Genomic DNA, 25,014 nt, shown 5'->3' with positions numbered 1-25,014 from the left:
ATAAATTCCTATTGAATAAATATCTCTTCCTTTGAACTTTCCATTGTACAGTGATGGTATCAAATGGTAATATGCATGGTTGCAAAAGAATGGATATAACAGCATTATGTATTCAGAACTCAAAAATGAAGCTGAATAATAGTATTCAGCGAAATTATACTTTCAGGCTCATGTCAGTCAAATGAGAAACAGTTTCTGTGTGTGCAAAATAAATCATTCTAATTTTAATTAGATTTGTGGGACTGCGATTTTACTTTAATGTGATCGAATAAGAATATAAATTGTAACACAAATAATCTATAAGCACATCTTTCTATTAAGTTGTTATAGAGTCCAAATCATGAACAAATGACTCAAGCCAGTTCTTTTTTAGTGAATCCAAAACATACCAAACATCCTATGAAGTCAGATTCATGAACATAACTCTGAGCAACTTATTATTTTTATTTTTTTGATAATCAAAAATGAATGCCGCAACTTGTGAATAAATATAAAAAATATACAACTAACGTATAATGCAATTTATGAACAAATTATTTTTATGAACAGAATTTCTAAATTAATTGTTTGAAAAGACTCACAAGCTACCAGTTTGACCTTCACTGAATGAACTCTGCTTATGCTTATTGAAAGAACATCTGACTGACTAAAATATGAAACAGTTATCATTTTTATGCACTCAAAATACATTATTAATTACATTTAAGAGAGATTATTAAGTTTTCAGCAATAAAAAAACAACAACTACCGGTAAGTATTCTGCTCTGGTAATACAGAAAACCATGGTAATACAATAGTACAATTTTTGTTAGTCTAGTCTTCATTGACAGATGTATCTAGAAGCCACAGTGATTAAAAAAAGAATAATAATTGAGTTACCAAACTCAATGCAGTGAATGCAGGTGCTCATTAGTACATGCCATGAGTTTAAAGCATGTATGTGCTGGTGAGTCTTTCTGACGTAATGTGGCAGATGGTAAAATCTGCCATCGATGAGTCACATTATTTGCCCATTTTCCATAACCTGTCAAAGTGTGTGTGATTTCAATGCACCATCTGATAATGTGCAGAAACTATTTCGGGCTCTGGCTGTCCTTATATTTTGGTACACTTCAAGCATTACCAGATGACAAAGTCGTCTTCTGTTAATTGCTTTGCAAAAGTAATAACCAATAATGTATACTAGATAAACACTAAAACACAGTGTGCAGTAGCCCTATCTATAGAACAGATAGTCACGCTGTGCAGGTATTGAATCTCAGATCTCCCGTAATCTCATCTATAATCAAAGCCAGAAAATGTCTTTTTGAGATCATATCAGATCCGGCTTCATAAGCATGCTCAAATGCCTGGATTTCAAAAGTGCTATCGCACTGTATTAAAAAGTCATATTTATTGTAGTTTACATTCAGTAAGCCCACATTTATCAAGGTGACAAAGAATGTGGTTAAACAGGAAAGGAATCAATTCACAGAAAAGTAAACTTCAGCATCTGGATGCCCTTGTCAATGCTTCCTGGAACAAATAAAGTTACAGAGCAGAACCAGGAACTAATCTCATTAATGGCTGCCATTTGTGAGTGATTAAGGACTGTCCTCATGCAATGGCACACTGGACATTAAGTTCTTAGAGGTTAATAACCAGTTACAATCAATTACTCAGCTAATATGATATAATCAATGGGTTCCTCTAATCACATGAGGTGACAAAAATGAAGCTGATGACAATCAAATCTCTTGGATATCATGTTAGGTGAGTGCAGCTAGAAATTTTTAAAGAGTTTGTGCAAACATAAATGATGGAATTAATTATCTGACCTTTTAACCTCATAAAATGGATTGACATCAAAGGGTTCAAATGACATTTCCTCTGAATTACTCTAGTTTTAAACATATCCAATAAGGGACAGGTGTATGCAATATTTTAATTGGTTAATTAATTAAAATTTTAATTAATTTCACATGACCCTGTAAAAACATTGAAAAGACAAACCTAACATGAGCTATTGGGTTAGTAACTAATTATATGTTTCTGTTGCCATTTGCCAAAGTGATTTCATCTTCATTAAAAAAATAAATAAATAAATAAATACAATTTCTATTTAACTATGCTGCCCATGAATCCTAAAGAAAAAAGATCCACCAATCAGAACATCTCAGCAAATTTTAGTCTTTGTTTTTAACCCATTTCAACTTTATTGAGCAGCAAATCGCCATATTAGAATGATTTCTGAAGGACCATGTGACACTACAGACTGGAGTAATGCCAGCTGAAAACTCAGATTTGCCATCACAGGAATAAATAACATTTTAAGCTATAATAAAAATAGATAACATGTATTTTAAAATGTTATAATATTTTAGAATATTCTTATTTTTACTGTATTTTAATCATTTAAATTAATCTTTTATAAGCATAAATGGCTTCTTATTTTTTTTATTTTTTATTTTTTTTTATTCAGTTAAGACATTCACAATGCTTTATAGGATCGAAGTTATTTAAATATCTGGCTACACAAGTGAAACATTTTAAAAACTAAAATGACCCTGAATAGCTTGCGTGTCTCATACCTTATCTTTGAGCACTTTATATTACAACAATTATAACTTTAATTATACCTAACAGTTGTCCACTCATTACTCACACATCTCCAAAGCACATGGCTTGTTATTTTTTTTGGTGAAACCTTTTGTCTGCAGGCGTACACATATTAAATCTCAGCCTGGCTCTTTCCCAACTGGCTGCATAATGCGTCCCAACAATGCAGATTTTGAGTTACTTTCTTATGCAATCAAGTAATTACAACCCAATCTCAAAAAGCACAACATAATCTTTAGATTGGCAGGGAAATTATGTCCAATGATGCACCATTTCTCGAGATGTGACAATTGCCTTCTTAATTATGATGCCATTGTGTCAACTTGCTTTCTCAACCTAATCAAAAGCGAGTGTAATCATGAAAGTGGTCCTGAGATGTGGACGATGTTGTTATTGTATTTTAATCACACTTGTGTAAGGAACATGGGTTCTTGCTATCTCACCAGTTTCTTCAAATTGTAGTCAGAGAGAGATGTCTTGCAGTTTCGGGAGCTAAAAAGTGCCTCAAGGTTTGCTTTAAAACCCAAGTAGGACTTTGTGAACTGTCTTGCCCCGACAGCAAGGCCAGAGCAGTTTTGTCTGATAAGGTGAAGTGGAGAAAGAGAGCAACGTGACGGGAATAAGAATTCGTTTCACTTCCCAGAATGCACTGCACTTCTATAGCCTTCTATCTTTCTCTTGAACCAAAATGTCTTGCTTTAATTAATGAGATTGTATGATGTAATTCATCGTACTTGAACAAATGTGATCCATACCAAGGTAAACTGATTTATTTCGCAATTAGTCTTATCAGCAGGGGCATAGGAACGATCCGAAAAGTGGGGGACACTTAAGAAATCTCATCAAGCCTATCATGCCATGGTTTTTAATGCCTAGCTGCAATAGATCCACACACATGAGATAAATTTGAAATATTAAAGACTAAACTGTGCTAAAAATTCAATCACACTAGCATTGATGGAACAATTAGCAGACCACAGTCCAAGGCTGAGTTTCTCAAAAGTACTGTGCGATAATTTGATCGTAGAGACTATTAGTGGCAATGGATCTCCATTCTACTTGGCTTTATGATGCTTTTGGGAAACATAGCCCTGATCTGGATCCTGAATTGGTTTAATTTTGGATCATGAATCATTTCACATTTAGTGTAATTGTAAACAAACATATACAGCAACAGAAAACAAGAGATTGATTGACTGATTGTCATGAAGCAACAGAGCAATATACACTGCAAACTTGTTTTGAAACCTGCACAGCTACTTGCTAAACATAAAGGTGCTTCACGATGTCATTGAAGAACCTTTTTGTCTAAATGGCTCCATAAAGAACCTTTAACATCTGAAGAACCTTTCTGTTTCACAAACAGTTCTTTTTGACTAAACAAGGTACTTAAGACTATAAAAATGTTAGAACGACATGGTTCTTTAAAGAACCTTTGACTTAATGGTTATTTTTGGAACCCCCCAAAAAATGGTTCTTCTGTGCCATCGCTGTGAAGAACATTTTAAGCACCTTTATTTTTAAGAGTCTACAGCCAATTAAATTCCCAACCAACCTGAAATAAAATGATTCAAAAGCATCATATGTGTGAACAGTTTAGTATGAATTGAATTGAAATACATTTCTGACCACTATGCTGAAGTCAGTTTTTGATGTTTCTGATCTTTAGCCTACTGACTTAAATCCTCTTTAATTGATCTAAAATGCAGTTGTAGAAATACTAGCGCTGTGGTAAACTTTTTAGATTTTCAACATTAGCCCATGCAAAAGAAATAACAATACCACTGGACTATTTTTTGACAATAAAATACAAAACTTAACATCCATTAGAAAAGAAAAAGCTCCTTTAGGCAACAATTCCATTTGTTATAATAGTTATAATTGTCCATTATGAAGGATATATATATATATATATATATATATATATATATATATATATATATATTATTATTATTATTATTATTATTATTATTATATTATAGCAATGTGAGAAAAATGTGCAAAATTAACCTCACAAAGTGTAGGAAACTGCTGGAAAACTGCCATTTCAGTGTGCAATAAATAAACATGATAGAACCAAGGGCTGTGATTTTATTGTATTACAAAGTATTATGGAATTATAGAAATAAAACCTGTTGTGGTAAAGTGGCAGAACACATATTACAATAATTACGGCCTTCTTCTTACGCATCTGAAAACATGAGTTTCCCATTTGCCCTCAGCAGAGAGGACATCATATAATTAGCAATAAAAAAAAGTGGACGAGAAAAGACAATATTAAATTCAAAACACAGATAGTAAAGCCTATAAACATTTAAACATCAGGGATTGTAAAGCTCTGTCAAGCCATCATTCAACATGGATTTTCTGGTTAAAAATTGTGAATTACATGAGATTACATTTATTTCTTTGAACTTACATTCAGTTTTAAATGACAATACCTGTTTTTCTACTTTATAATAAATTCCACTCAAAATTATTTATTTCTGAGTTGCCATAGTTTAGCTTTATGTGCATATTCACAACAGACATTGTGAAAATTCGAGGCTCAGTTCACTTGGCCAACATTGCAAAACAAAAGGCCTATTATGGCCAGTCTAATTAAACAAGTGGTCAGCAGAACATTAAACAGTAAAAGATTGAACCAAATTTGACTGGGCAGCAGAAGAAGACACAAACAAAAGCTGTCTAAAATATTCAGGCCCCTCACGTAGCCATGATAAACCAAATAACACAGCTCAGGATTAGCAAAGAAATTCATAAACACAGTCTTCGGCCCACATAACAGATGGGACATTAGGTTTGTATGTATTACATCACATGCAATTATCCCAAAGTACAGTGCTCTTTCTGAATGCCACGGTAACAAGAGAGCATCCTCTCAGGCCTACCCTCCCCCTCCTCTTTCCCTCACCTCCTTTCTGTCCTTAAACACTGACCTCCACCTGACATATTCTCAGCTGAAAAGAACAATCCATTTAACCAGAGTCACAAATGAACAAAGCTAATTTTCATACATTACCCTTTTTCTTGGGAGAGCACTTAGCACTCACATCAGACGCAAGAGAACCTCTCAGATTCAACCCCGGCTCACAACATCACATGACTCTGTACCATCTGCTCTTGCTTATAATCATGTGACCTGAATGAAAAAGTGGGATTATGGGATGTGTAGTTTGATCTGGAGAAGCAATTGAAAGTGTTAATGGTGAGCCAGATTAAAAAAAAAAAATACATATATATATATATATATATATATATATATATATATATATATATATGAGTATATAGAAAATGTGGAAATATTGTCACAAAATATATTAATTTGAAATACAGGACTTATTGTAAATATTATAAATAATTATTATAAATAATAATATTAATAATTATGTTGAAATCTTGGATGAAATTTTAATGATTTCAATTAAAATCTTCATTTTTCTTTTTTTTCTTTTTTCAATTTGCACCGTAGAATCTAAATCATTAAAATACATTTTTAATATGGGCTCACTGGAAATAAATAAAAGACGAGGATTAAGTGGAAGAAAAGACTGAACTGAGAAAATGACCTTTCTGGATCGGGCAGAGAGAGTGGCTGTTAATATTACATTAGCCCATGTCTGTGTGCATGTGTGGGAGGGTGGATCAGCAAACACTTCTGGGTTGAAGGAGGCTACAGACCTGACAGACGGTCCACCGTCTTCTCATTTCCTTCTGCTTTACACACACACATTTCTCCTAGTAAGTGGATGGAATTGTTAAATAAAGAGCATCTGAGAGGGGCGGTACATAGTGAAACTGAATTAAGTGAAACAGGATGTCACTCCCGCCACCCCTCGACCTTCACACACTCTCACCGTCTGCATATGAAATGCATGTCAACCTCAAGCCCGGATCTAGGCCACTGCCAGGACCACCGGCCAAATACGACTCTCAGAATTCATCAACAACCACACGGGACCGGCATTAATTCATGAAATACAGCCAAGGAAGAGACAACTCCTCTACTTCTCTGTGATTAGTATACCCTGTCAATCAAAAGCCATGTTTGCAACCGAATGAATTGGTGGAAAGGATAGACTAATGGCATAGTAAATAACTCACTTAGACATTATCACATTCAATCAATATATATATATATATTTGTTTTTAGGAATTCTCTTCTGCTCACCAAGCGCTTACATTTATTTGATCCAAAATACAGCAAAAGCAGTAATATTGTGAAATATTTTTATTATTTAAAATATCTGTTTTATATTTGAATATATTTTAAAATGTAATTTATTCCTGTGATCAAAGCTACATTTTTCTGCATCATTACTCCAGTCTGTGTCAGTGTCACATGATCATTAAGAAATCATTTAAATATGCTGATTTGCTGTTCAAGAATCTTTTTATTTATTTATTATTATCATTTATCAACATTGTTTAGGAATACTTGATTAATAGAAAGATCCAAAGATCATGAAATAAAATGTTTTTGTAACATTATATACTATATCATTCAAAAGTTTAGATTAGAGTCAGTATAATTTATTATTTTATTTAGTTTGGGGGGGGGTACAGAAATTAATACTTTTATTTAGCAAGCATGCTATAAATTGATCTAAAGTGATGATAAAGACATTTATAATGTTACAAAATATTTCTATTTTAGATAAATGCTTTTCTTCGGAACTTTCTTTTCATCAAAGAAACCTGAATAAATGAGCAAATCAGCATATTAGAATGGTTTCCAAAAGATAATGTGACACTGAAGACTGTAGAAATTAAGTTAAAAATTCAGCTTTAAAATCACAGGAATAAATGACATTTTAAAATATATCTAAATAGACAATAGTTATTTTATATAGTAAAAATATTTCCAAATATTACTGTTTTCTGCTGTACTTTGGATTAAATAAATGCAGGCTTGGTGGGCAGAAGAAAAAAAAACAAACATTAAAAATGAATTAACTTATAGTATATATACAATTTTTATTACAAATAAATATATATGTTTGAATATATGTTTAAACTATTAAGATTAATATTATTAAGAGTAATATTAATAATAAATATCAATATCAATCATATTAATAATAGTTTTAAATATTAATTATATAAATACTTTATATTGATCTTTTAATTAAAAAAAGGTTTTTAACAAATGTTTGGGAAAGTATCAATATATATATATATATATATATATATATATATATATATATATATATATATATATATATATATATATATATATATATATATATATAAAATGAATGAATGAATGAATGAATGAATGAATGAATGAATGAATGAATGAATGAATGAATGAAAGAATGAATGAATTAATTTCCTACACCAGAAAGGGTGAACCTGAAACATGAATTTACTGTGGTAATTAATTATTTCTGAAGCCCACCACATTCCACTGCTATAGACCTGTCTATTAGTTCTCATTTAGCTTTTATGTGTGACAGGTGGGCATGTGCAATACAGATTCAGGGGTCACTGTTAAAGAGGTAGATGTGGCCCTTGTGTTTCTTACACTGAATGTGAGAGAGCTGTGGTGATCTGACATGAAATGAAGCAGCATGCAACAGTCTCCAGACTGAATTATAGATGCCGCCCATCTGCTGACAGAGGAGCAGTCTGCCAGGCCTCCTCAGTGTCACCACTCTGGGGGCTCAGAGATCCTGGTCCGTTCATTCTCACCTCCTGCTCAGATAAGAGAATAACCTCTTGACCTGGTCCCTCTTTGGGAGTTTCATTTTTTTCCACAGTGAGAATAAGAGGAGTAGTGATATAATTAACAATCACGGCAACTAATACACATTTTTTTTTTTTTGGTGGATTGTCAGTAAATTTACATATAAACAGCTATTCACAAATGTGTCTATATACATTCATGTGGGGAAAACACAACAAATTAAAAATTAATTAATTAATTAATTGATCAAATAATATAGGTACCTACTTGATCATTTTGTCATCTTGACCGAGGAACACATTTTGCTTGAAGGTAAAAAGCTTTCTAATTATATTATTATTGCATTTCTATTCCAAGCCATTGCTGAGATAATTTAGATGTTGGCTGGAACTTTGCTTTTTGCTTTAGTGCATAAAACTCAGAATGTGTTTCTGGGTCAAAGTGACCCAGTACAAAATTTCAACTACAATATAAAAACATTTAGTATCTTTTTATTCCACTGCTTTTATATTAAAACAGAGAGAACAAAATGCTTCCAGTAAAAGTTGGATCACATGAGGGAAACTAATTCATCTTCAGTAGAACTGAAGAGAATAGTGTCCTTTTTGCTTTTATAAAATATATCTTGTTATTTAATATATCACATGTTATAAAAACATTATTGTTATTATTATTATTATTATATTTTACACAGTAGTATCATTTCATCATTTATTTATGTCTATGCATTTCAATACAGTCTGGTTAAAATCTCAAGTGGAAAACTGAAGACCTGTGAAGTGCACCCTTGTGTAACAAATAACAGTTTTTGTTTAATATGTAATATACCATATATGCTGAAATATCTGAAGGAAATTTTAAGATTACATTTGTCGTGTGTATGATTTAAGATTAGTTGCCCTGCATTTTTATTATTATTATTTATTTAAAAAAATGTCAGGTGAATTTTGTATTCCCCACAATTTGCAAACCTATCTCAAAGTTTAATTTAAATTTCCACAATCAATAGTGGTTTGGACTCCTGCATGACCATTCATTTATGAATTACTCACACTCACTCAGTCCTGTCCATAACCAAAACAAACAAAACAGAGTCGATATGCTTTGACCAAAATCATTGGGAATCAAAAGACTAACAAGGCAGTAATAGAGGGGACTGCATTATGACACACAGCAAATAAGTGAAAACTAGCATTAACATGCAGGGTTTAATTTCCACTCTGCTACTAGGGTTTTTGTGAATACCTAAATGTGAATAATATTTTTACAAGTATAATTTGTATCTGTAATTTTCTCTTACCATTGTGTGTAGCCCTTAGTACCTTGCAAAACCTTTAAACATCAGTTCTGAGACAAATCTGGCTACGGAGAACTATGTAAAAAAAAAAAAAAAAAAAAAAGTATTTTTACTTATCATTTTTAAGTAAAAATGAGCACTTTCATATGCACATGTTGGTGAGCCATTCACAAGTAGGCGCAAAACCCTCCAACATTACCTTGCTGAATGAGGGCCCATTATCCCACATCACACAGATCGTTCCTGTTTCAGGACTCAAACCTGCCTGGTCGCTATGTAGTACAATAAACACATTTACTTTTGCTTAAGCTCACAGTATGCTTTGGTTCTTACATGTATGCTAGCTAGACTATGCGTACAATGCATTTTTTTACCAATTTTGTCATCAGCACTGTATGCCTGCAACTCGATTTTAGCCACACATAGCCACTCGGGCCATTTTTAGCTGAAAAAAAGCAGAGACCGATAGTGTTTCCAAGTCTGTGGTATTCTTGTGGAATTGGGCGAAATTTTATACAGTTCCTGCAGGTGAATTTGAATTGATTTTCATAGCCAATTTCCCCGGTAATATGATTGGTCTAGTTTTGGCTTTGATTGGGCCAGTTTTGTGTACTAATTGGGCTGGTTTTGTTATGCAGACCTGGCAACCCTGGAGACCGAACAAGAACAACAATAAACTACTAAAGATAGTAAAAACAACAGATAATCATAAAAGCATTCATGAGTGCTTGTGCAAGGGGATAAAACGATACCTGCATTTCTAGGTTAAACTAATACAAAGACATATTTTTGCTGATTATGTTTGAGAAAAAGCACAATCATTGGACAAGGATGAATCTTTGAGCTGCGCAAGTATGGAGCACCTGTTAATGCACCATATTAAAATGGAATGTAATTTGAAAGGTTGTGCGTTCCACTGTGCGACTAATGTACTTATAAAAAATATACTTCAGGCTTCTTCTTCTGAAAATTGTGAACATATTGTAAACAAACTCACAAGCATTACAGTTTAATTTTTTCCTTCCAATCTGTAATTTATTTAACACTTTTAGTCACACAAGCCAATGGACCCTGACACTATCTGCCACTAGGAGAATTTAGAAATTAAATTTCATTTCACCAATACAGTGCCAAGTTCTCACCAGCAATGACCTCTGTAACAGTGTGCTTCTCTGCCAGCCCAGACAAGCCAACTCACACTAAACTGTGTTTTAATTTATAATAGAGATGTGGTCTCTCAGGTAGGAGGGGAGGGTGGGAGTGGATTGTATAGCTGGATTCATTTTATTACCCATGCACAGTTATCCAGCCCTGATAATAATACATAATAAAGTGCAGGCAATGAAATGTAATGATGTATAGTTTGCTCTGAAAAATGAGCGATACAAACCAGAACAGATTATCACTCACCCCTGACAACGGGTACCTGGATTTGGACCTGTAAATCTGCCAAGAAGTCTGGCATGATGTCATGCATATTGAACCCACACATACACACTTAAGCCCAAATCAGAGAAAAAAGAAAAAAGAAAAAAGAAAGAGAGAGAGAGAGCTGTATTTATGCTGTCCCATTTTGTGTTTAGATGTTATGGGTTCATGAATGAAGGTTGAATCATATCAACTACATGAGCAAAGTATAAAGCAAGCATTTTTTTTTAATGAAAACATTATTACATCATAGCAAATCGATATTAAAAGGAAATTAGGGGAATTAGATCAAACACACTCTTATTTGACACCCACCTCAAAGCATTCTTTAGATAAAACTCAGAAAATCAGAAATCATTGTAGGCAACATCTGCACAGATAAAAACAAAGATAAAGACTAATCTTAATGAGTCCTAGCCATGAGACTCGGGGTGCTTTTGTTCCAGTGGCATAACATCTTAAACATATTTAGGAGAGTTTTGTGTTAGAAAAGTGGCTTTTACAGTCCAATCACCTCTGGCGACACGTAACGTTCATTTTAACTGCACCCTATGGACAATGGGTTTAAAGTTTCAATAAGCAGCCAGGTCAAACGCTCCCACTGGCTGCTATTACACACTGTGATTTCCTTCAAAGAATGCTGACACAATTAAGAAGTGGGGGAAGGAATTAGATGACATTAATTAAAAGGACTGAAATGGAATCAGCACCAGTCTATTCTGTGAGCTGCCAACAGTGGTGCGGTGATTTACATGAATTGTGGACTTAAGCGTTTCTGTAAAGAGCTGGCTGAAAGGTTAATGCAGAGGTCCCCATCTTCCACTCACATCCTGGGGAGAGAAGCATGTCTGCCACTCGGCAGTCTGGGATATTGTTTCTGAGGGTGAAGATAATGGATTAGGTCCAGCGAAGGGCCAAGAGGAAATTTTACGGAGAGATGAATGAGGTGACATGAAGCATTTCAGGGTGGCGGTAAAAATATTTTCTGACTCTGCATGAGGTGGAGGAGTTGCTCGCAGATTGTTTTTCTATTAGACTTCACTTTTAAATGACAGGCTTTGTCATGGTTAAGATTTAATAATATTGTTCTTAGTCTCCAACTTCCGTTAAGGGAATGAAAATGAAAACTTAATGAATGCAGCATGCTTTTTGAGAGCTTTGCCTGAGCTTTTATTCCCTTTGATGCCACACTGAAATTGCTAAACTCACATGCCACACATCACATGATCATTTCTCACCAAGACATAGATGCATAGAAAACCTCTTACAGGGCACATTTTCTCAAACCTTTTCAGCAGATACGCAGACAAAACTATGAGAAGATGCTCAACACATTACTAAAACGCTTTTTGCGAAGAAGGCCATCTTGTCCCACTTACGCTATAACAAAATTTGCATTCGAGTCAGCACTCTGGGCACTTTTGTAGCGAGTTCTACACGGTTGCGTCTTTAAATTAGGGGTGCTTATATCACTTAAGCACCCCCTGAATATATTTTAGTGCTCCACATACACACTCGCACTCATCTGGCTACAAACATGTTCATATCAAAACAAGGGCATGGAGAAAGTGGAGACAGATTTGAGTTGGAATTGCAAATGTGAACAGCAGGAGATTGGTGCAATCCATAAGACTTTATTCATTGGGAACGCTGGCTGGGTATTGGCACTCACACACTCTGTTTGTAATTTTAAGCTTTTCAGCATCAACTACATCCATTCCTCACTCAGTGTGAATGCTCAAAGTGACAATGAAAAGTTAAATTACCTCTGGATGAATTTAAAGTTTGAAATAATGCCCCAGGAGGACGGCATGCTCGGATGTCCACCCTGGATGTGATGGATGTCCCGCTGTCCATCTTCAGTCTCTCTTGTATACACACTTATCGTAAAGTGCTTCACGTTTCACACATCACACGTGACACATCCATCCACACTTCAAGCATTCAAGATACAGATGCAATGCAATGTACTGTACAATTAAACTGAAAGATTGCAGTGGTTGATTTTTGTTAAAACTATAAGATTGAATTATTTTTCTTTTATGTGGAAATAACTGTAAAACTACTATTATGTCTGCATCATTAACTACTTTTCGAATGACTTTTTTTGATAGATTTGATTGTTTTATTCTTGTCCTAGACAAAGAAAATCCATCATATGAAATATTAACTATGATAAACAAAGAGTGAAATAAACACAGGGCATTTCCATTTTTATTGTGTGAAAATGATTTACAGTATATACATTTTTCAAGCTGTCCCATAGTTGTGGCGTCATTTCAACATCAACCAAGATTTTTTTTCAAAAGTTAATGTTTTTTTTACCATCAGCAGAATTCCTGAAGAGCAGCTTGAGATGAAATATGAGATGCAAAGTTGGATGAAAATCAAGGTAAATATAAGTTATTGTGCATCAGTTCATATATCAAACTGTGATTTGCTCAAACTATGTATGCAAAAAAAAACTGTGTGTATTTAGAATTTAGAATACATAAAATGTATGTATTATTTTATTTTCTTATTTTCTCCTTTACCAACATCAAAGTGGGAAAACAGGATAGCACACTATTAGCATTCTATGCTAGAGGGCTAATGAGCAAGGGAAAGCATCAATACAACTTTTATCAGTAGAATCGGTATTGAAGTCAAGGGTCCTGCTCTAATGAAACCCAACATTTTTCCCCAAGAGGAAAATAAATCTATATGCCACTGGATTCCACATCACTTCAAACATTTTAAAAAACTATGAGTAAAGTCATCGGTCTCATTAGCTTATATGTCTTTGAGCTTTTTCAAGTTTTATCGAAGAAGTTTCTAGGACCCATTTCTCACACTAGATCCTCTCAAGGTTAAGGCTAATTTGTTATAAGGCAGTTGGCGTTGTGATTTAGTTACAACCTTGTAGTCCCATCAGTGCAGGTTCAATTATCAAGCTTATTTATTACTTTCAATAAACCCTTGACACTTGACATTAAGCACAGTTCTACAATTACTCTCTTTAGTTAGAAATCAACAAGCCAGGGCATGTGTTGGTGCTTAAGCTTGTGTAATGAATGTGATCATAATGGACATGCGGCACTTTGGCGGAGAGGTTCTTTACCGCCCGAGTGACCTCTCCCTTAAAGTCCCCCTCTGTTTTAAATGCCACTTGCAAATGCTTTCCAGGCCAACTTAAAAATCCATTTCCCACTTCACTTCCCCATTCAAAGCCCATTTGTCTTGCTGGTATTCCTGTGTTTTGCGTATCGATTTGCTGCTTTGATCTCATGTGGCGAGCTACAGGCTGAAGGGGACCTTCAGAGGAGTGGGCCATATTGGAAATCTCTCTACCCTGTCATGCATTTTGTAAACTGCCACCATCAAACAGGAAGTAGCCACAACACACATTCATTTTTTAAAAGAACATGTTGAACAATATGCATAGCAAAGTTAATAAAAATGTGTCTATATATTCATTTTTCATATAAATATTATAAATACATGAATGATACATTGATGTTGTATGATATTACATATGTAAACTAGGTTTATAGTTGTATTACTATACATTATAACACTAGACCACTATATATACTTGACCACTTATAAGATACTACATAACAAATTGAATAAATAGTTTTTGTATAGTGTTTTTATATTGCAGTAGTTATTATATGTTTGTTAAAGTAGTATTGCTGAAACTGAGCATAGGATTTCCATTTCCCAGCATACTTTGCATGGAACTGGATTGGCAGAATAAATGAAGAAATAAAGTGCTATTTAATGCTTTTTACTGTAAAACAGGAAATGGGGAATCTGGTAATCCCATACAGCCAATATAATATTATATATATATATATATATATATATATATATATATATATATATATATATATATTATTAATACCTTTTGACTTGTTATTATATATTTAAAAATATCAATATATGTTTTTAAAAACACATTAAAATTATATTTTGCGCTATGTATTTAAATTCAAAATACATTATCATCATCCTTATTTATATAATTATATCATTATTAATTTAGTTAGTTAGTTACTGATCTCTTGTCTATTCCATCCATATTTCTATTTAGCCTAAATGTAGAGTACTGTAAGATTACATTACTATTATTATTATTATGAATTATTATTATTATTATTCATTTATTTCATTATTTATTTTTGCCATATGTGTTAGATGTTTTTAACATTTAAATAACATTTAAAGAGTTTCATAAAGAGTTATGTTGGTGGTACTTCTGTGTGCTAACTTCCGTGAATTCACATGTATTGTTTTCTGGGTGCTGAATACTTTCTACTACACAAAGAATTCAAAGACTATAGAGTTATTACTGTTAACTGATAAGTAGCTTGGCAGATTTTAAAGAGCTGAGCATGAAACTACTAGCATCCAGACATGCTGACCTATGTATCAAACCTCATACTGCGAAGACATACTTTTACAGACGTCTATCATATTCGTACAGAAAATGCTGATGCCTTGACACACGCATCAGTCTCTGTATTCTTGAATCGTTCAGCATATGATCAGATGACAGAGCTGACAACATCTATATCAGTGCCTCAGCATGGGGCTGGGGAAGGACCGTACAGTGAACACACAGTGAATAAGAGTGTCTGGGCAAAGGGTGACACATCAACCACGTGAAGAAAGAAAGCACTCTGACAGGTGCCAGGAGCCCAAAGGATCGATATATCTATGCTCGGCTAACAAGCGGTTATATTTAGCCTCCAGACAAGTGTCAAAGCGTGTCTGCGTGGGCTCCCACCTGCGGAGAAACTTCAATTTCTGCTTCTCTGTCATCTCCTTCTCACCTAGCAGGAGTGGGGATAGACCTGTCGGGGTGTGGAGTGTTTGTGCTGAGAAAATCCAGGGAATGACACTTGCGCTTAGTGAAACAGTCACACTCGATTTCATGGTGATTTGATTATAGTGCAAAAACACTGAATATAATGACATTCTTGTTGTTTATGGCGCCTATAAAATTAAACACTATTAAAAATAAACATTCTAAAATGGGGGATTTGCAATAGAACTTGTTTTTTTTTTTAACCCTGCTCCTGCAGACCCACTGTCCTACAGTAAATCTAGTTCCAACTTGCTACAACACACCTGCCTGCTATTTTAAAGTCATCCTGAAGACCTTCGCTGTGGAATAAAATAAAATAAATAAAAATGAATACTTCCCTACTATATTGTATGAGCTTGACAGTATGTCCAAAAGAGTAATATTTATGAAATCATAGTATATGAAAAACTTTTTTCAGTGATTGCAAACTAAGTTCAAATTAAAATGTGCACTATGTGTACCTACTCAGTATGCGATTTCAGATGCACCGCTTGATTAGTTGGTTCACCTTTCATTGAACAGTTCTTATTTATTTATTTATTTATTTTAGTTTAGTCTCACTGTAAAGAACCTTTTGTGGAATGGATTGGTTCCATGGATGTTAAATTTTATTTATGGAACCATACATGCAAATAAAAAAATCTTTATTATTAAGAGTGATGCAACATTTAACTAATTTCAAGGTTTTCCATTTTTGGACGAAATTTCTCTTAGAAATTCCAGATCCATTATCACAGAGTCAGGTTTTGTTTTTTTGTTTTTTGTTTTTTTAACGCCTGAAATAAGGTCTGTGATTAGCACATGCTCAATAGCTTGTTAGCCACTTGCTAATAAGAGGTTGTCAGAGACATTATACATCATCCTTCTGAATAAGGGTGTGTTTCCCAAAAGCAACTTCTGTCACAAGTTATGTTGTTACAAATGGAACTGACAACTTGTTTACTCACTAGTTTACTTTTACAGCCTTGTGTTATACATGTGCTCTTTCAACTATTCTTACTCTAACTTGTAGATAAAAAAAAAAAAACCCTTTCAGAAACTTAGTGATAGTGATGTTGAAGACGTCACGCGACTGAGGTGTAGTTTATTTACAGACTATTTTCAGCTTCTTACTTCAGGCAATATAGGCTTCAAAATTCATAAGAGTTGAGTTTATTTGTGAAGAATATCATGATGAACAAAACATGTAAGAACTATTTTAGTGTACATGTAATGGCCAATTCACACTGCACAGACAAGTACCAGCAAACACATTTGTTGGGTTTTGTTGGGTAAGTGTGTCACTCCTGTTGGCACATGTTGGCATTAGTCTGAGTTTGTTTTCAACCGACTGGACTTAACACGTTCACTCAGCATTTGCTGCTATCTTTTGAGGGCATTTTGAACATGACAGTTATTTTTCATAAAATTCTAAATCCAATGTCCAACTTGTTTCTTGGTGTTTTTTTTGGGGGGGGGGGGGGGCATTTGTCTCTGCGATGTGAATTGGCCTTAAGAACATTTGTTGGTGACAAAGCTTATTTCCTGCTGTAATCCAAAAGCATGTGGAAAAATCCTATTGGCTTGTTGTCAGGGGAACCAGTGTCTACAAAATTACATCATCCCTGCAGCAATCTATTTGATCCATTATCACTGAAATGTTTTAAAACTATGCAAGGTTGGACACAATATGTACTTGTAACAGTTGCAAGAAGTCAAAAGAGTAGTTGAAAAAAATCAAGGAACAAGGAACCAAAACAAAAACAGGAATAAACACTGGAACAGCATAGCATGATACAAACTAAATGTTCATGGGAAAAACTTCAAACAAATAGTCCTTGGAAATGTTACATTATTTAAAGTCATGTGAGATCATGTTTGCACAATTTCTGTACAGTTGTAAAGCAAAGGGATGGCATATTACACACTTTAGATATTATATTATGTATAAAAAGACACGACAGCTCATGACACGTCACCTCTATTTGTCATTAACAGTCACTAAAAAGTAGTATTTAAATTATATATATATATATATATATATATATATATATATATATATATATATATATATATATATATATATATATATATATATATATATAGTATTGCATTTTGATTATATTTTATAAGTCATAACTGACTTACAGTATGATATTGCATTTACACAGTTGTTACATCAAACAACCTGCCTTTCATACCAATTTTCCCAGAGGTTTTTTATTTTTATTTTATTTATTTCTTCACTTTGCTCAACCCTATCATTCTTCTGTTTACACTGTGGTATTTTTTGCTGACATGTTTCTTACATGAGTACTTTTTCTGAGAGACATAGACTAATTAACTTCTGCTCTGACTATCCAATAATAATAATAATAATAATAATATTTTAAAAATGCCTCACCCCACAGAATCACACACACACACCAAAAAAAGGCCAAATCTTGCTCCAGCCCCAATCTGCCCATCTCACATACAATGGTGTGTGCATCTGTGCAGGTGTGTGCATTTGCAGAGAACCTTTTGTGTATTGTGCTCATGTATATATCTGTACTGCAGGTTCAGGTGCATTAGCCTGATCGGTACGGTAATCATCCCATTTGCACAAAGAGAAGTGAATAATTACGCCGATATCTCTTATTCTCTCATCAGTGGGGCTGATTCTCAGCCTGCCAGTTCTTTCAAACCATTCTTCTTTATTAGAGAGGGAGAATTCGGCATAATTATCCTGTATTAAGTAGTGAAAGATTTCAGGCTACAAGCAAAGAGGCTTCACTGACACAGTACATTAATTAGGCTGTGTGGATTTTTTTCCTGCTTCTGTTCTGGCAGACCAGGTGCAATCGGTAACAAGAGGCGGTGCACATAAAACATGGTCAGCAAGTGAGACTATTGTGTGCACAACACAAAATCCATTTATGATAAATCCATATAATTGATACATCCCTCCCTCAGCTGTATTACATGTTAATGATAATGCTGCGTCGTATTCAATGTGACAGTCTCCCTGTCTGCAGGTCTATGTGAGAGAGGGACAATGTGTGTGTGTGTGTGTGTGTGTGTGTGTGTGTGTGTGTGTGTGTGTGTGTGTGTGTGTGTGTGTGTGTGTGTGTGTGTGTGTGTGTGTGTGTGTTTGTATGAAAATAAGCGTATATAATCATTTGGTACTGCTCTAGCTCCTGTGTGCCAGAGGCAGTGCTGGCGTGGTGGTGTGTGACTAACCGGGAGTGGGGTTGCCAAAGGGACGGGGGAAAATATAAGTCATCTGGGTTGTTTTCTGTTTCCTGCTCGGCATGGAATCCGTCCGACCGGAGGTACAGTCTTGAGTTAAAGAAGATGACTTCATGATTCAGCCTAGGCAGTATGTGTTACTATTACTAAGATCATTTAACATGTAAGACAATTTAACATATATACTAAGATAATTTAACATGACCTTAACTTTAAATAGTCTGGTCCCACTATATAGGTGGCCTTAACTACGATGTACTTACATTTTAATAAATCATTTGATACAATTGCACTTATTGTTTACGTACATGTTTTTACAATGTAATTATACTGTATTTTTTTAAATACCTGCATGTAATTACATCTATAATTAATTTCTGTAATTACATTTATAGTTACACTGTTGACCCATCACTTTACACCTGTCCCTAACTTTACCTGTATCCCATCTCAATAGCAGCAAAAGTGTTTTGCAATATAATATGAACACAATAAGTACATTGTATTTATTTTTGATGCAAGTACATAGTTGTTAAGGCCACCTAATATAAAGTGGGACCAATAGTCTTAACAAGGCAATAGAGTATAAACTGTCTTTAGTTTGTTTAACATGGCTATTACCTGTTTAAAGGTGCCTCATTATGTCTCAGCTTCAAAGTTAAATACAATCATATCCAATAGGCTATTATTACTTATAATCATGCTTCTAAAATGATTGATATAATTTATTTATATTATTTATAATAACCGTGTAATAAATTAATAAATACATTTATGTTCAGCCAAAGAAATTGTCATTATTTAGTCATCCTCATGTCATTCCAAACCCAGGCTTTGGTTAATCTTTAAACACAAATTAATATTTTTTTTAATGAAACCCCTAGAGGTTTGTGTCCCTTCATTGAGGTTCAATTAACCAAAATTTAGAAGATCCAAAAGGATCATAAAGGGATGGTAAAATAAGTATTGTGAAAAGATACAATTGCTTTATATAATAAATAGATTAAAAATAGGCTTTTATTCACATATAAACACAAATAAACACTCAAAAGACATGAGGGTGAGTAAATGATGACAAAATTGTAATTTTTGGTTGAACATTATAATTGCTTCTTGATTAAATAGCTTTAGACAGGCAAATTTAACCATAATATAATTGGCCAATATCACCACAGGGGCTGCAGGAGTGTGTTCTGTGCCAGTGAGATACACAAGATTTTGAGTTCTTCCTTGTAACTGAATCAGTTTAATATGCATCTTTGACCAGATTGTATGTGTGTGTGCATGATTGTCTAGAAACAGCTTATATTTTTTGTCTTTCTTCTGACAGTGAGGAGACTGTATGTGAGTTTCTGTGTACACATACAGTATGAGCGCACTAGTGTGAAGGTGTCACCGTGTTGCTGTGCTTCACTGAGAAACAATTGGATTGCCCCGTGAACCTGGCTGTCAGGGTATGGACCACCTCAGCTCTTCCACGGCCTTGATGATAAATAAAAAAGGAGCTTTTTTTCACAGAATCAGCATGGCTGTAATTGCATGCGACAGAAATCGATTTCCTGTCACTCTTTGGCTTTATGAAGAGGCTCTGGGAATCCTGTCCAGGATTTTTTTTTTTTTTTTGTGCCCATAGACCACCATTCGTCCCTTTTGGTGGCCTGCTCAGACGCTCTATGCACCTGATCAATCTGGATGGGCCTTTGTAATTATTATCACTAAACAAAGCACAAAACACCTTAAAAAAACATCTAATCAGTCCCGAGTCACAGTCCCACACACACACACATACTCATACACACACTTGCAAAGTGAACTCAAAGACTGAAATTACACATTGGCAGCCTTACACATTAAGTGTCCAATAAAAACTTGAACAATAGTTATTCAATAATAATTCTGTTAGTTTTTGTGTGCAGAACGCACCATGTCTGCCAATAATTTGTATCCTTTGGACAGATTATAATGTAATAAGTTGCTCAATTAATGCACGCCGTACCTCTCTTGGATCAGAGTGTTGATGAGCACAGCAATTATTAAGATTAAAACATTAGTGAATCGACCAAGCAAGGCACTGAGAGCAAGTGAACATATCAATATGGAACAAATTTAATTTCAAAACCATATAGCTAGAAGTCAAGAGAAAACCACAGTGTTGTTAGGGTGGTTGGTTAGTTGGTTAGGGTAAGTACTGACCAACAGACTGGTGGATCTCAAATGATGCTCATGGGATAATTTTGATAAATACATTTGTGTGTATACAAAGTCAAATTTTTTAAAGTTGCAAAACAAAAATTGGCTTTAAATTATAAATATATATATATATATATATATATATATATATAATTATTATTATTATTATTATTATTATTATTATTAACCATGTAGTAACATTTTAAGGGATAGTTCACCCCAAAATGTAAATTCTGTCATTAATTACTCACCCTTATGTTGTTCCAAACTCGTAAATCCTTTCAAAACCATTCATCTTCGGAACACAAATAATGATATTTTTTAATGAAATTTGAGAGCTTTCTGACCCTGCGTAGACAGCAACGCAACTACCATGTTAAAGGCCCAGAAAGGTAGTAAGAACATCATTAAAATTGTCCACATTACCCCCTCCCCTTCTTCTTCGTTTATACCACCACACCAATGCTCCTGTAAGTTCTATTTTCCTGTGCCAACCTCTCATGCTGTAACACTATGAAGAAATCATCCTTTTCAATTATATTTTTGGAACATTCTTGTTGGAAGTGTTTACTGAATCATATAATTAGAGTGCCTGTGATGCAGCAAAAATGGCTTGCTGTGGAATTGCACAGGTAGATGATTTCATTAGTTTGAGGATCATTGGTGGGGGGCTCTGATTGGCATGTCCGAAAAGGGGAGGGGGTTGAGCTGTAGGCGACGCGTGTCTGATTGGTAGCTTATAAACATGGTCTGCTGAGCTGCCTGATTGGTTTGGTGATGTCCAGGGCCACAAAGCCGAACCTTATGCATATGAATGGGACTCACTGCAGAGGTTTCGATTGGCTATTAGGATTATATGCTGTCTATTTCTCGTAAAACATACCTTTGATTCTATCAGCAAGGGTGCTACTAAATTGATATTGATGCGTTTGTTTTACTTTGTTTTTTTTTTTTTTTATTGATTGCTGTGTTTCTAAAATTATGCTTCTCCAACTAGCATTACCATGTAAGGAAAAAACAAAACTTCTCAATTGTTTCTTCTGCTTTAGTCATACTTCTCAGATCACTGTCTTAATTATTTCTTATCAAATTCCCTATGTGAACTATGTTATGCAAATTTCATAATGCTATAATTAATGTACTGTATGATCACAATTGTATAATTTGTTTTTAACATATTTTGGTAGAAATATCTCATAGGCATCTACAGAAAAACCTTTAAGTGCTAAAATGGTCTTCTGAGTCTGTTCATACTAGGTTATCTGTGTTCCAAATCTAAGTCTACACTTTTCTTTTGACGTCACTCCTTTTTGTTTGCCTCCACAAAGACTCTATAAGCATTAATCTTTTATCAGTTTAGAGCATCTTGTGGTGAATTATGCAATGTGCAGTCCAATTCTCCCCAGGCGGCTTCACCTTGCCTGAATGGATGACATCTCAGACTGGCCCTACTTGTCATCTACTGAGAAGCAGAGAGTAGTGTGTGCGTGTGTGTAAGATATTTATCTAGGAACACAGACCACTTTAGTGACACTGAGAAAGCAGCAGTTCTAATCATGACAAATTCATTTATAAGTATTAATGCTATTTCAGTTCACCTTGACAATATGCGGTCTGTGTTAATTCCACATAAAGCAAATAGTATTACTTATTTTTAAATAAAATGTTAATATAAATTTTATTGTAATATTACAAAATTAATATTCAAATATTATTTTGCTGAAAATTTGCTAACTTAATTAAATCTAATTAACAAAATATTGGAAGAGCAAAATCTTTTAAGTTGAATATTTTATTGCTTGGGCTTAGTTGAGGGGACATATTATATTAAGTCTACACAAATATATTTGAAAAACTTTGAATGAATGTTTTTTTTTCAAATCCAGTCAACAATTAGCTATGCTAATTAGATATGCTTATGTTGACTAAACTAATAAAAACGAATCCAGCCAACACAGAGATCATTCTGCACGTGCACGAGTCTGAGTGACGTCGCGGGAGAAATAGCGCCCTCTTGTCAAGTCCACTAAATGTTTTTTTTTTTACTAAATTTATCGACAAAAACATGCAGAATATACAATGTTTTGATTGGATATTTAGAAGTGTTTTATAAGTTGTGTGTCCAAAGAAACAATTAGATTTAGGCTATGTTAAATGTTTTCCAAGTTCACGCGTCAGGAAACGTTAAGTGGAATTGAATTTGTACTTAAACTGTATTTATCAATACTTGTATATTTAAAAAAGGTGTACCCATATTATTTAAAACATATGTATTTATACACAAATGTACAACATATATAAAAACATTGAATAAGTGTTGTATGAATATGTATGAATATGAGTGAATTAAATGACCTGTTTAAGTGAAGGGAACGTGGTCTTTCTTCTCGTTTAATCCATAAAACACTTCATGTCAAAAGCTGTGTTACTATAATGAATTTTAGTTTTATTTTGGCGTGTTGTATGATATTTTTTTGTTTTCCGTGACTTTAAAAGATATGAAGAAATTGTGTGGTCTCTCTCTTTTATAAGCAAATGCTTACTACGACGAAATGTGTAATGTAAACCACAGTAATACACTTATTTGAAGTTAACATGGGTGTGTTGAATGGGTTTTTGCGTTTGTAATTTTTTTGTAATTGTCCCTTGAAGTTAAAAGTCGACACTGAACATGACTAACAACCAGGCTTTTTTCAAACGGGGTGGATTACACAGCATTTCTGGTCTCGTGAAGGCGCTTCGGAGAGGATTTCATCATTCCGAACAAGAACAGTCTGTATCCAGATCAGATGGTGGATCAGCACCTAGAGACACCCTCGACAGCCCTGAATGTCAGCGGAGACCAGAACAACTAGATGAGCCCCAGAGACAAATCCCGTCCAAAGACTTCGTCACCTTGACAGCCATCAGGACAAGACCACAGGAACCAGACTAGTCCTCTGCACAATCTGACCTGTGTTGCAGCCTGCAATTAAACTGCTGGATTCATCTGGCCAGAGAAGAGCGATGGAGTTTTGGTTCCTTTGACACATGATTTTTCTGTTTAATACTGTAAAGCTGCTTTGACTTTGTTTATTTTGTTTATTTGGTGTAATGAAATGTGTTTATGCAGTTTATGGTTCAAAAAACACATTATTTTCCATATACATTGTTTCTCCTCTATGCCCCGCCTTCTGAAACAAATAGATTTTTACAATGCTCATCGTTCTAAAAAGCGAGGCATGCTCTGATTGGCCAGCTATCCAGTGTGTTGTGATTGGCCGTATACCTCAAGCGTGTGACGGAAATGTTACGCCCCTTATCATATTGTGATGCCCTGTCCGGCCGGAGCGACAAGACATAAACATAAAACCCATTCTGAATGTGATATACTGTAATTCCTCAAATAAAAACCGGTAGTCAAATAAACACCGGGCCTCTTATAGTGGCCGGGGGCGTGGTCAACACGGACAAATAATGGCCGGTCTTAAATAAAGGCCGGGGGGGGAATTTGTGCAGCAGAGTCAGATAACGAACGTACACGCCCACTGTCGCAGCGTTTCTCATTATCGAGTCAAGAACCGGTTGCATCGGTTTTCGGATCACCAGTACACTGAACCGAGAACCGTTTCTGTCGGACCCGTCCGATTCGAGAACCGAGGAGCTGATGATACTGCGCATGCGTTATTCAGCATGAAGCAGACTGACACAGAGCGCGTTTGAACCAAACTGATTCTTTTGGTGATTGATTCTGAACTGATTCTGTGCTAA

The 25,014-nt window shown here is 34.5% G+C and overlaps 1 protein-coding gene across 2 annotated transcripts in view; it reads right to left on the bottom strand.

Moving 5' to 3' along the window:
* The window catches only part of tsnare1 (T-SNARE Domain Containing 1), a 150,179-nt gene extending 144,468 nt beyond the window's left edge, over positions 1-5,711 (bottom strand). Inside the window, exon 1 of one of the 2 annotated variants that reach the window (XM_059567091.1) lies at positions 5,621-5,711. The gene's annotated coding sequence lies outside the window, so the exon portion shown is untranslated. The remainder of the gene's footprint in view (positions 1-5,620) is intronic. The other variant, XM_059567092.1, reaches the window with a different exon arrangement.
* Between the last annotated feature and the right edge of the window lie 19,303 nt (positions 5,712-25,014).

This window comes from Carassius carassius, chromosome 15 (assembly GCF_963082965.1).
Source record: "Carassius carassius chromosome 15, fCarCar2.1, whole genome shotgun sequence".
Classification (NCBI taxonomy): Eukaryota; Metazoa; Chordata; class Actinopteri; order Cypriniformes; family Cyprinidae; genus Carassius; species Carassius carassius.
This window is presented reverse-complemented; position numbering and strand designations above follow the sequence as displayed.